The 12312-nt window shown below is 47.7% G+C and overlaps 1 long non-coding RNA gene across 1 annotated transcript; it reads right to left on the minus strand.

Moving 5' to 3' along the window:
- Positions 1-11174: 11174 nt before the first annotated feature.
- Positions 11175-12017, minus strand: LOC145533522 (uncharacterized). The gene is made up of 2 exons (XR_014074141.1): positions 11918-12017; positions 11175-11449 (listed from the first exon to the last, which is right to left on the minus strand). It is a non-coding gene; the product is annotated as an uncharacterized LOC145533522 (long non-coding RNA).
- Positions 12018-12312: the final 295 nt, after the last annotated feature.

Raw genomic sequence — 12312 nt, forward strand, 5'->3', positions numbered from 1 at the left:
CAGGAGATCCAGGGGTGAGAGCACCAAGGAGGCTCAAAACCAGATCCAGGGGCCTGAAGGAGAGCAAATATACCTCTGCCCAGGGCTTCCCCAGGGCAGGGGGGCAGGGCCGCTGAGACCCACTGCCAGCCCAGGTCTTGGGGTATTTTGGCAGAATACATGTGCACTGATTCCTTTGCCTTTTCTAAATCTAGCTTGAACATCTGGAAGTTCTCGGTTCACGTACTGTTGAAGCCTGGCTTGGAGAATGTTGAGCATTACTTTGCTAGTGTGTGAAATGAGTGCAATTGTCTGGTAGTTTGAACATGCTTTGGCATTGTCTTTCTTTGGGGTTGGGATGATAACTGACCTTTTCCAGTCCTGTGGCCACTGCTGAGTTTTCCAAATTTTCTGGCATACTGAGTGCAGCACTTTCACAGCATCATTTTTTAGCATTTTTGGATCATAGAAAAAGCAAGAGAATTCCAGAAAAACATCTGCTTCATTGACTACACTAAAGCCTTTGTGTGGATCACCACAAACTGTGGAAAATTCTTAAAGAGATGGGAATGCCAGACCACCTGACCTGCCTCTTGAGAAATCTGTATGCAGGTCAAGAAGCAACAGTTAGAACTGGACATGGAACAACAGACTGGTTCCAAATTGGGAAAGGAGTACATCAAGACTGTATATTGTCACCCTGCTTATTTAATTTATATGCAGAGTACATCATGTGAAATCCAGAACTGGATGAAGCACAAGCTGGAATCAAGATTGCTAGGCGAAACCTCAATAACCTCAGAGATGCAGGTGACTCCATCCTTATGGCAAAAAGCGAAGAGGATCTAAAGAGCCTCTTAATGAAAGTGAAAGAGGAGAGTGAAAAAGTAGCCTTAAAACTCAACACTCAAAAAACGAAGATCATAGCATCCGCTCCCATCACTTCATGGCAAATAGATGGGGAAACAATGGAAACAGTGAGAGACTTTATTTTCTTGGGCTCCAAAATCACTGCAGATGGTGACTGCAACCATGAAATTAAAAGACCTTTGCTCCTTGGAAGAAAAGCTATGACAAACCTAGACAGTATCTTAAAAAGCAGAGACATTACTTTGCCAACAAAGGTCCATCTAGTCAAAGCTATGGTTTTTCCAGTAGTCATGTATGGATGTGAGAGTTGGACCATAAACAAGGCTGAGTGATGAAGAAGTGATGCTTTTGAACTGTGGTGTTGGAGAAGACACTTGAGAGTCCTTAGACTGCAAGATCAAACCAGTCAATTCTAAAGAAAATCAGTCCTGAATATTCATTGGAAGGACTGATGCTGAATCTGAAACTCCAATACTTTGACCACCTGATGTGAAGAACTCATTGGGAAAGACCCTGATGCTGGGAAAGATTGAAGGTGAGAGGAGAAGGGGATGACAGAGGATGAGATGGTTGGATGCCATCACCGACTCAATGGACACGAGTTTGAGCAAGCTCCGGGAGCTGGTGATAGACAGGGAAGCCTGGTGTGCTGTAGTCCATGGGGTTGCAAAGAGTTGGACATGACTGAGCAACTGAACAACAACAACAACGTGTGTACTGGGTGTGCAAGTGTGTGCACAAGCAAGGGGTGCATATGGGCCAGGGTGGGCTGGGCTGTGTTGCATTTTGTATACTTGGGGGTGGACCCTAGATCCTGCAGGATCACAGTGTATGCACAGGGATTATATGAGGCGTCTGAGATTAGGAAGTTTTATCTGTTCCCTACACACCATTCCTTGTGACTTTTCCAGACCTGCACAACCTCCAAGACTGATGAAATGCCACCAATGAAATACCGCCAAGCAAGGCCTGGAGTCTCCTGTGTTCCCTCCCTGCCTCCATCTCCTTCTCAACCACCTTCTCAGCCAAGAATGGACAGTCTTAAGGGATGATGTTCATTAGCTCCAAAGAAGTCTGTCTGAATCAAACAGGACTGGAGTTCTCATGTCTCACATTAATTTTTCTAATAATGATGATGAAACAGCTACCATTGATTGTCAATTACCCCACGCCAGGCACTATTCCAAATACTCAAGATCTCACTCAAGCCCCACCCTGAGAAGTCCGATTCAGTAGTATTTTTCCCACCCATCATTTACAGATGGGGAAACTGAGGTTCAAGGTGGGCAATGAGTGATCCAGGTTGTGAGTGGTAGAGGCAGGATTTGAACTTAGGATGACCCACTCCAGGGTAAAATCATCTTCCAATTCCAGGGCAGGAGTATGTGCCCAAAAACAACCAAGAAAACCCAGGAAGGAAGGAATAGAGATTGACAAGGTGGAAGACAGCAGAGGCTGTAAGCAAGTTGATGTGGTTCAGATTGTGGAATAACCAAACTAAATCTAGCAAAACATCACAGTGACCCCAGAATATAATCCCAGCAGAGATGAGATGTTAATATTCCTGCCAGGTACTGGCAATTTTTAAAAATCACCATTATTTTTTTTACTGTGGTTGTTGCTATTATTATAAATGATTGAGCAGGATCTATTCATTATCCCAGAGGAGATTGGAGCATTTACTTCTTCCCCCAAACTATGAAGCATTTGGGGAAGGGAGGCATATCACACAGCATCGTAGGGATTTTCCCAGCCTGCTTTGCAAACTGCAACCCATTTTGCAGAGAAAAGAATGGAAGTGAAGAGGCTCAGGAATGGGTATCCTACGGGCACCCGCCAAGGCAGAGACAGGGATGGAGGGAGAGAGGAGCAGCTCCAACTCGGGGCATCAGCAGCTGGTAGGGGGTGGTGTGTGATGGGAAGGAAAATAAAAGGAAACTTCGGTGCGTCTCCTCCTGCGGGGGCCTCCAGTCCAGCAGATTTGTGGCCTGTAAGGCTTCCAGGGAGCCTAAAACTGCACTTCCCTCCCTCTTTTTTCCCAGGGAGCACTGAGTATTGTCTTGGGGCCGAGGCCCAGATCTTTAGGCAGCTGAAGTCACCATCCCTCACCTGGATGGGCCCAGGGGCAGTAGCTCACGGGGTTAGGAACCCATGAGTCCCCCCTCCCCATAGTTTTTACTATAAGCCGAGCCTGCCACCTGCACAGAGACTGCCTCTTCAGGAAGATGAACCAAACGACAGGCTTTCAGCCAGTGGCTCCATGTCCCTCCACGACCATTGGTATGTACCGCAAGGTCAGCTCCCACCTCTTCCCCAACCTTCTGGATAAAAGCATTGTCTGGTTCCACCCCCGGCTGTGTCCTGCTGCCAGATGCTCACCCCGCCTCACCCCTCCCACCCATCTCCTGGGTTCTCTGGGTCCCCTGCTGTGACAGGTTATTTTGTCATATTTTTATAGGAGAAGTGGTTTGATAGATATAAAAGTCCAAAGATCAAGAACAAATGTACGTGGACCAACATACCCAGAATGGACCATTATTAACATTTTATCCTACTGGTGCCTCTAGTGCTTTTTTAATAAAGGCAGTACAAATTTGATAAATACAAATAAAGATAAAATTCAAATCCCTTTTATTTCCCAGAATGTCCGATTCCCTCACCTTGGAGACAATTATGAATTTAGAGTGTACCCTTCTAAATCAGTACTTTTTTAAAATTAGTAAGCTTTATGTTTAGAGCATTTTAGGTTCACAGCAAAATTAAGCAGAAGGTGCAGAGAATTCCCATCTGCTTTCTGCCCCTACATGTGCACAGCCTCTCCCATTATCAACATCCCCCATCAGAGTGGGACACTTGTTACAACCCATGAACCTATCAATGACATATCACTGTCACCCAAAGTCCGAAGTTTAACATTAGGGTTCACTCTTGGTGTTGTACATTTAAGGGTCAGGATGATGCACAGTGACATGTATCGATATAGTCTTACACAAAGCAGTTTCAATGCCCTAAAAATCCTTTGTGCTCTACCTGTTCACCCTGCTCTCTGCCATAGACAGGTGGTTTTAATTATTGTGGATGTTTTCCACTGGGCACCGTCTTATCGCTCAACTTGGCCTTAGCATCTTGGCTCAGGCCCTCTCTCCCATCCTCTTGGGCCATCCACTGCAGTGGAGACACCTGTGGGAGGAGAAGGGTCAGGGTGGGGACTGTTAAGGCTCGGTCTGAGACGTGCTCCTTCCGAGATGCCCGCAGACTGCCAAGCGGGGTGCAGCTGTTAGAGCAGATGGAGACTTCACATCCGGAGGTCTGGAGAGAGAACTGGCAGCCTTATAAGGGACAAGAACCAATGCCTCCTTAACTCGTTGTGTCCCAGGCAGTCAAGTCATGGGAGGGTCAGGGGCTTGTTACTGTTTAATCCTCCCTCTCTCTGGAAGATTCCCTGGAGCCCCACAGGAGTGCATTCCTTCCCTCCCCCACCCACCACTGATATTTACTCTTCCACTATCCACCCCGCTAAGTGCACAGCTTGTTTGTGAGATACGATAACAAAACCGCCACGTTATCACATTAGCAGTTTTCCTGCTGGGAATCTCCCCTCCTCCTCTAGGGTGGCAGGCACCCAAATGCAGTCCCCATCATCAGACTGTTAACACAGCTAATTACCGTCTTCCAACAGGGAGGTAGAAACTTCCTGAGGCTCCCACAGACTCAAGAGTTGCTGACACGGGTTCTGGGTGGGTCTCCCTGCCGGACTGGTCTGGATGCCCTAAGAGACTTTGAGGACCGGCCAAGTTCTCCAACACCCCTTTTGACAGAAGGGAAGCCTGAGGTCCAGAGATAGGTTGACTTCTCTTATTTTACAAACAACAAAACTGAGGCTCAGAAAGTTAAAACTAAGACGTGCCCATGTCCTGCCATGCTGGGGATGAGAGGACAGATTTCCTGTCTCCCACACCAAGGATCCCTCAGGGCCTGTCTTGTGTCTTCTCTGCCAGGAGAAAAGACCTTTCTCCCCAGTATGGTGGGTCAAAAGGAGACAGGACTCCATGTGTGACACTGGTACTTGGAGAGGGCAGGGCTTGCCTCTGTCCACCAAATCCTGCCCACTCTCCCATCCTTCTCAAGTCCTCCTTCAGGAGGCTTGCCTGTTCCCAGGCCTCTCCCTGGATGCCCATGGTCTGTATCTCCCAAGTTAACTACTACTTCCCCACTGCCCAGAATGGAATACTCTGGTCAGATCCCAATCATGTGATAAGTGGGACCACCAATGACTTTGCTCTGCCTCTATCCCCATGATCTACTGTGAAAAGTAGGTTGCTTAGCAACCAGCTCCTGGTTAGCCACCCAGGGTCCTGAATATTGAATTATAGGGACCCTCAGCCTTGGATTTCAGGCAGCTGTGGCTCCTTGGAGGAGAGGGCGGCAAGATGACCTTGGTTCAAATCCTGAGAGTGACACTAAAAGATCTTGGGCAAATTACTCCATGTCTGTCCCCTCTTATATGTGTGTGTGCTAAGTTGTTCAGTGTGTCCAACTCAGTGCGACCCTATAGACTGTAGCCTGCCAGGCTCTTCTGTCCATGGGATTCTCCAGGCAAGAACACTGGAGGGAGTTGCTGTGCCCTCGTCCAGGGGATCTTCCCTACCCAGGTCTGCATTTCCTGCATTGGCAGGGAAGTTCTTTACCACTACACCACCTGGAAAGCCCCCCTCTTATAGAAATTGGAGATGATAACACTATCTGCCTCAGAGGGCTGTTTAAGGATCAAACAAAATGATTTGTGATGGGGACTTGGAAGAATACCTCACCTATAATTAGGGCTCAATAAAGAGAGCTAGATTTAAGGGACTAGATCTGACAGACAGAGTGCCTGACGAACTATGGATGGAGGTTTGTGACATTGTACAGGAGACAGGGATCAAGACCATCCCCATGGAAAAGAAATGCAAAAAAGGAAAGTGGCTGTCTGAGGAGGCCTTACAGATAGCTGGGAAGAGAAGAGAAGTGAAAAGCAAAGGAGGAAAGGAAAGATATTCCCATCTGAATGCAGAGTTCCAAATAATAGCAAGGAGAGATAAGAAAGCCTTCCTCGGTGATCAATGCAAAGAAATAGAGGAAAACAACAGAATGGGAAAGACTAGAGATCTCTTCAAGGAAATTAGAGATACCAAGGGAATATTTCATGCAAAGATGGGCTCGATAAAGGACAGAAATGGTATGGATCTAACAGAAGCAGAAGATATTAAGAAGAGGTGGCAAGAATACACAGAAGAACTGTACAAAAAAGATCTTCATGACCCAGATAACCATGATTATCTAGGTGTGATCACTCACCTAGAGCCAGACATCCTGGAATGTGAAGTCAAGTGAGCCTTAGAAAGTATCACTAAGAACAAAGCAGTGGAGGTGATGAAATTCCAGTTGAGCTATTTCAAATCCTGAAAGATGATGCTGTGAAAGTGCTGCACTCAATATGCCAACAAATTTGGAAAACTCAGCAGTGGCCACAGGACTGGAAAAGGTCAGTTTTCATTCCAATCCCAAAGAAAGGCAATGCCAAAGAATGCTCAAACTACCGCACAATTGCACTCATCTCACATGCTAGTAAAGTAATGCTCAAAATTCTCCAAGCCAGGCTTCAGCAATACGTGAACCATGAACTTCCCGATGTTCAAGCTGATTTTAGAAAAGCCAGAGGAACCAGAGATCAAATTACCAACATACACTGGATCATTGAAAAAGCAAGAGAGTATCAGAAAAACATCTATTTCCGCTTTATTGACTATGCCAAAGCCTTTGACTGTGTGGATCACAATAAACTGTGGAAAATTCTGAAAGAGATGGGAATACCAGACCACCTGACTGGCCTCTTGAGAAACCTGTATGCAGGTCAGGAAGCAACAGTTAGAACTGGACATGGAACAACAGACTGGTTCCAAATAGGAACAGGAGTATGACAAGGCTGTATATTGTCACCCTGCTTATTTAACTTATATGCAGAGTACATCATGAGAAACACTGGGCTGGAAGAAACACAAGCTGGAATCAAGATTGCTGGGAGAAATATCAATAACCTCAGATATGCAGATGACACCACCCTTATGGCAGAAAGTGAAGAAGAACTGAAGAGTCTCTTGATGAAAGTGAAAGAGGAGAGTGAAAAAGTCAACTTAAAGCTCAACATTCAGAAAACTGAGATCATGGCATCTGGTCCCATCACTTCATGGGAAATAGATGGGGAAACAGTGGAAACAGTGTCCGACTTAATTTTTTTGGGCTCCAAAATCACTGCTGATGGTGATTGCAGCCATGAAATTAAAAGATGCTTACTCCTTGGAAGGAAAATTATGACCAACCTAGATAGCATATTAAAAAGCAAAGACATTACTTTGTCAACAAAGGTCCGTCTAGTCAAGGCTATGGTTTTTCCAGTGGTCATGTATGGATGTGTGAGTTGGACTATGAAGAAAGCTGAGCGCTGAAGAATTGATGCATTTGAACTGTGGTGTTGGAGAAGACTCTTGAGAGTCCCTTGGACTGCAAGGAGATCCAACCAGTCCATCCTAAAGCAGATCGGTCCTGGGTGTTCATTGGAAGGACTGATGGTGAAGCTGAAACTCCAATCCTTTGGCCACCTGATGCGAAGAGCTGACTCATTGGAAAAGACCCTAATGCTGGGAAGGATTGGGGGCAGGAGGAGAAGGGGACGACAGAGGATGAGTTGGCTGGATGGCATCACCGACTCGATGGACATGGGTTTGGGTAAACTCCGGGAGTTGGTGATGGACAGGGAGGCCTGGCGTGCTGCAATTCATGGGGTCACAAAGAGTCGGACACGACTGAGCAGCTGAACTGAACTGAAAGAGAGCCAACAATCAGCTGGCATGAGGAGCAAGTGCCCCTCACCACCCCTGGTCAGACCTGCCTCCGTTTCCTGTCACCCCCCACACCTCATCCTCCCCCTGTCCGGTCACTCCTTCCATTCCTGTCCACCTCCCCACCTGCCCCGTCACTCCCTCATCTCCTAGGTAACAGGAGGGGGCAAATTTCTAATAAGGACGACAGGCCATGTCACCGCCTCACCAAAAGCACCTTAATGCCTCCTCGTGGCCTTCAAAGGTCAAATTCAGTTTCCTCACACCGGTCTATGAGGTCCTGCAGGATCCAGACCCCTCCCACTTCACCTCTGCCACACGGGGATTTTCTCTTTTCCAAACTCATCAAGTGTCAGGGCCCTTGTCCTTTGCTGTTCCCTTTGCCTGGAGCAGCCTTCCCCAGATACCATGTAAGTGATTCCCTAAGTTCATATGGGTTGTTTCTCAAATGTCACCTCTTCCAAGAAGTCTTCCTTGAGCATCTGATCTAAGGTAAACTGCCTTCCCCCTTTTCCCCTTCCATCCCTACCAGCCTGCAACCCATTTCTCCATTCCACTTCTTGTGATCTGAAATGGTCCTAGTTTCAAGTTTGGGTTTTGTTGTCTGTAAGAAGTGTTTGGGTCTTGGAGGGCATCGTTCAGACAAGGTGAGTCAGAAAGGAAAAAAGGCAAGTTGTAGGGCCTAGATGGGGTCCCTCGGACTGATGATCAAAGGAAAAGCGTTGCTGACCCCCGATGAGCCGGCTGTGGGGTCCTTAGACACCAGAACCAGACACTGCTTGCTAAACTCTTTGCTAGGTCACCATGGAGGCTGAATCCCTTCTCCTGCACCTCAGTGAGAGAAAAAGGACAAAGTTGGCCACCCACCCAACCTGTCAGACTTCCCCTGGAAACCAGGAGGCCACCACTGGGTGAATAATTCACCTGCAGTCGGCAGCCCCAAATGCTGCGTTGGCAGAAGGCAAACAGCCTGAGAAACTGTTTCTTATTTTTAATCTGCTCAAAATCAGGGTCTTGAAGCTGTTGCTTTTCCATCCTACTCATTTTGGAGGCAATTAGCTGTTGGGTGTTTTTGCCGCCAGCTACCTGTGTGTCTGCTTGTTCGGAGCACTCATTCCTGCCCAAATCCACGGGCTGCGGAGAGCTTTGTTAATCCGCTCTTAAACTACAAATTTTAACCAGCCTCTTAAATGATAGAGGCATTCGTGCATAAATAGCACGTGGTAAGCCTCCCCTTGGGATAGTAACTTGATTTATTGAAAATGCTGTAACTCCCAAGCCTTATATGTCAACATCTTTAACGCAAAAAATATGATCTAATCTCCTTCCACCGCCCCGCCCTGCTGCAGACAGACAGCTCAGATGAGAGGCAGAGCACCTGGAAGACATCACTGTGAGGGCGAAAGAAGCCAATTTTAAATATTTTTAATGAAACCAGGCCAGCCAACCAAAACTTGTTTTCCCCAGCATTGACTTTAGGACGTGTGGGGAAAAAAACAGAAACCAGTTTCTTTCCATGACCAAACCTTCCCACCATGCTGGGCTGGGAGTGAGGTCACCCTGACACCTTTCTCTTGTGACTCTAATGAGCTAAGGAAAGCCCCTCCAGCCACAATGATGGGGCTTAAATGCCAGTGCCCGAACCACCCTGCCCTCCAGAAGCAGCACTTGCCAGATATCACCAGTTTATATACACTCCCTTTGTGATTGTTGTTCTGGGGCCATTTTAAGGCACTACTTAGACTGTTATTTAATATATTCTTCTTTAAATGGGCTCACTCTTTAAAATTTGAGCCTCCATGGAAGCCTGGATTTGATGTGCTAGTTGTACACATTTTTCTTTCAAACTTTAAAGAAGAAAATAGCAGAATAAATGATGCTTGCTGGCATGCTGGGTTCTACCAGTGTGTTCCCTGCAGTACCCTTGGAGAGTAAAAAAATGCATGCCTTTCTCCAAAGTTCAGAGCAGACAGTGTTGACTGGGACTTGGAGGGTGTCTGGTACTTCGAAGATTCAGAGATGGAGGTGGTCTGGGAGCCATTGCACACAGCGCCCCCTTCAGACCAAATGCCTGCAGCGCCGCTCCTTCTAAGAAGACACAGGAGCCCAGCTTACCATGGAGAACTAAGGAGATGATTTCTTCAAGTATGTTTTGCCTTTTTTGTGTGTGCTCAGTCACTCAGTCGTGTCCGACTCTTTGTGACCCCATGGACTGTAGTCTGTCAGGTTCAGAGCTCTGTGCATGGGATTTTCCAGGCAAGAATATTGGAGTGGGCTGCCATTTTCTCCTCCAGGGGATCTTGCCAACCCAGGGATCGAACCCATGTCTCCTGTGTCGCCTGCGTTGCAGGCAAATTCTTTATCACTGAGCCACTAGGTAAATAACTAGATTTTATGAAGGTAGGAGTCCTTTGGGAAAGTAGAGGAAAGGAGGTTGGAACCGTGAGAACAAAGCTGGAGTCCGTAAACCCAGGGTCTGACTTAAATCTGTGTCTGGGCCCTGCCATCTCTCATCTGGACCACTGCCCAAGTCTCTGAACTGGTCTTTGGGCATCCGTCCTACTCCCTCACTCTGCACATCCCACTTGGCAGTCGGGGGTCTTTAGATACCTTGAGTCGGGTCATCATATTTCGTCACTCAAAATCCTCTAGTGACCTAACCTCTCGAACAGAATAAAAGCCAAAGTCTTCACAGTGGCCCATAAGGCCCCAACTGGGCCACCCCCGACCACATCCTCTCTGCGACCGCAGCACCTACCACCCTCCTGCCCCCTCCCTCTGCGTCAATCACACAGGCCTCCTTGCTGCTGCTTAAAATCATCGGAGTTGTCTCAGGGCCTTTGCACTTGCTGGTGCCACTACCTGGATGGCTCCTCCCCATTATCTGCATGACTCACCTCTATCTCTGTAGATGCTGTTCTCTCACCTCTATCTCTGTAGATGTGCCCTCCTTGCAGAGGCCCTCCCTGACCCCCAAATCAGGAGAGCCCCCGTCTCTAATGACTCAGTATACTTTGCTTCTCTTCTCAGATTTATAGCACATGTACCTCTATTGCCTGTCTGTAAGTAAATGAGAGGCCTGTTCTCAGAGAACACACATCAACGTGGTCCTGGCCTCTGGGCCGAGACGTGAAGAGTGGGAGGCAAGTGAAGGGGTTCATGTTATTTAAATACTTAAAAGTATGATTGTGTTATTCTCGTAACTAAGAATATTGAGAGAGGGGTCGGTGAGGAAAGAAAACTGCCTGGTATCAAGTAAACCTGGGTAAAAACTAAGATGATGGGGACTCTGTAGACCTGTCTCAGAGCTGAGGGTCAACGTGCTCTGTATGGAGCCTGGGATATGCCGGGAGATGGGGGGGGCGGGAAAGGACCCACTCTCAGTGCAGGGACCATGGGTGACTGTGAACACTAAACAAGACGGGACAGCCCCGAGACTCCACAAGTATTTTGTTAGGCTTTTATGATGCTTTCAAAATGGAATTAATTGCCCATATTTTAAAAATTAGGAGATGTTGTGTAAAGATCTGGCTCTCTACCTTCTCTTGAAGGGACGTGTGGTCACAATCAGCTGAGAAACAGTCAGGCTCTTTATTGGATTGTGGACTCTTCCATTCTCCATAGTCCCCATCTCTCGTTACTGCTTCTTCAATTCTGAGGCTAAGTGACCTTTATCATTATATTCGAGTTGCTACATTTCTTCCAATAGAGTCTAGAGGGAGCTAACATATGTCTTTATCAAGCACATGCACATTTATAGATTAGCTGTCAACTTTTTTTTTAACTGAGTGATTTTGCAAAGCAACTTCCAGCTCTGCTTGAAAAGTTGGGAGCTCTGTCTCTGCATCCCCCTTTCCCTATGGGGAGAGTTGGGAGAGGTGTAGCAGGACTGCTTTAGACTGGACACATCCTCACCAGCCCACCCAGGCCTCTCTGTCGCCAGTTCTCTAATTCACCTTACCTCCACCCCCTAGCCTGTCAAAGACACTGAGTTTGCAACCTCTGGCTCCAGCTGAACAGATCAGATAAATAATCCTGTGTGTGTTCACAGGAGGCAGAGAGGCTGCAGGGCTGGGGCTGGGGCTGGGGCAGCTTCAGGTACAGACTGAGGCCAGACCTTGCCCTGGACAGGCTCTGGGTGGGGGGTCATGAACTCGGGCCCCAGGTGGGGAAGCACATGCGTCCTGTACCAGCCTCCAGCCGCTGGTGGCCACCTGCCAGGCTGGAATTTAAGCGACAGCCCTTGACTGGCCCTCAGCTGGCCGGTGAGTGTCCCTGGAATCCCCGCAATGTCACTGGTTCCAATTGTGAGCTGCCAGCTCATGGCAACGCCTGCTGAATGGCTACATCAGGCTGGGCCCCATCAGACCGAGGGCCCCAGAAGCTCTCTGTCCCCAGCAGTGGGGTAAGGGGAAGGCCTAGGAAACAAACAGCAGGAATCAGAGGCCACCTCTGGCCCAGGGACTCCACTGTCTCCCGAGCAATTACATTTGATTCCCCTCCTCCTGTTGGAGCGTTCTCACTGCTGTCAGTTGGCAACAACCACTGTGCCTGCAACTCAATCCAGAAAAATCCACTGGATTCC

The sequence above is a fragment of the Giraffa tippelskirchi genome, chromosome 13 (genome assembly GCF_054371585.1).
Source record: "Giraffa tippelskirchi isolate mGirTip1 chromosome 13, T2T-mGirTip1v1.2.pri, whole genome shotgun sequence".
Classification (NCBI taxonomy): Eukaryota; Metazoa; Chordata; class Mammalia; order Artiodactyla; family Giraffidae; genus Giraffa; species Giraffa tippelskirchi.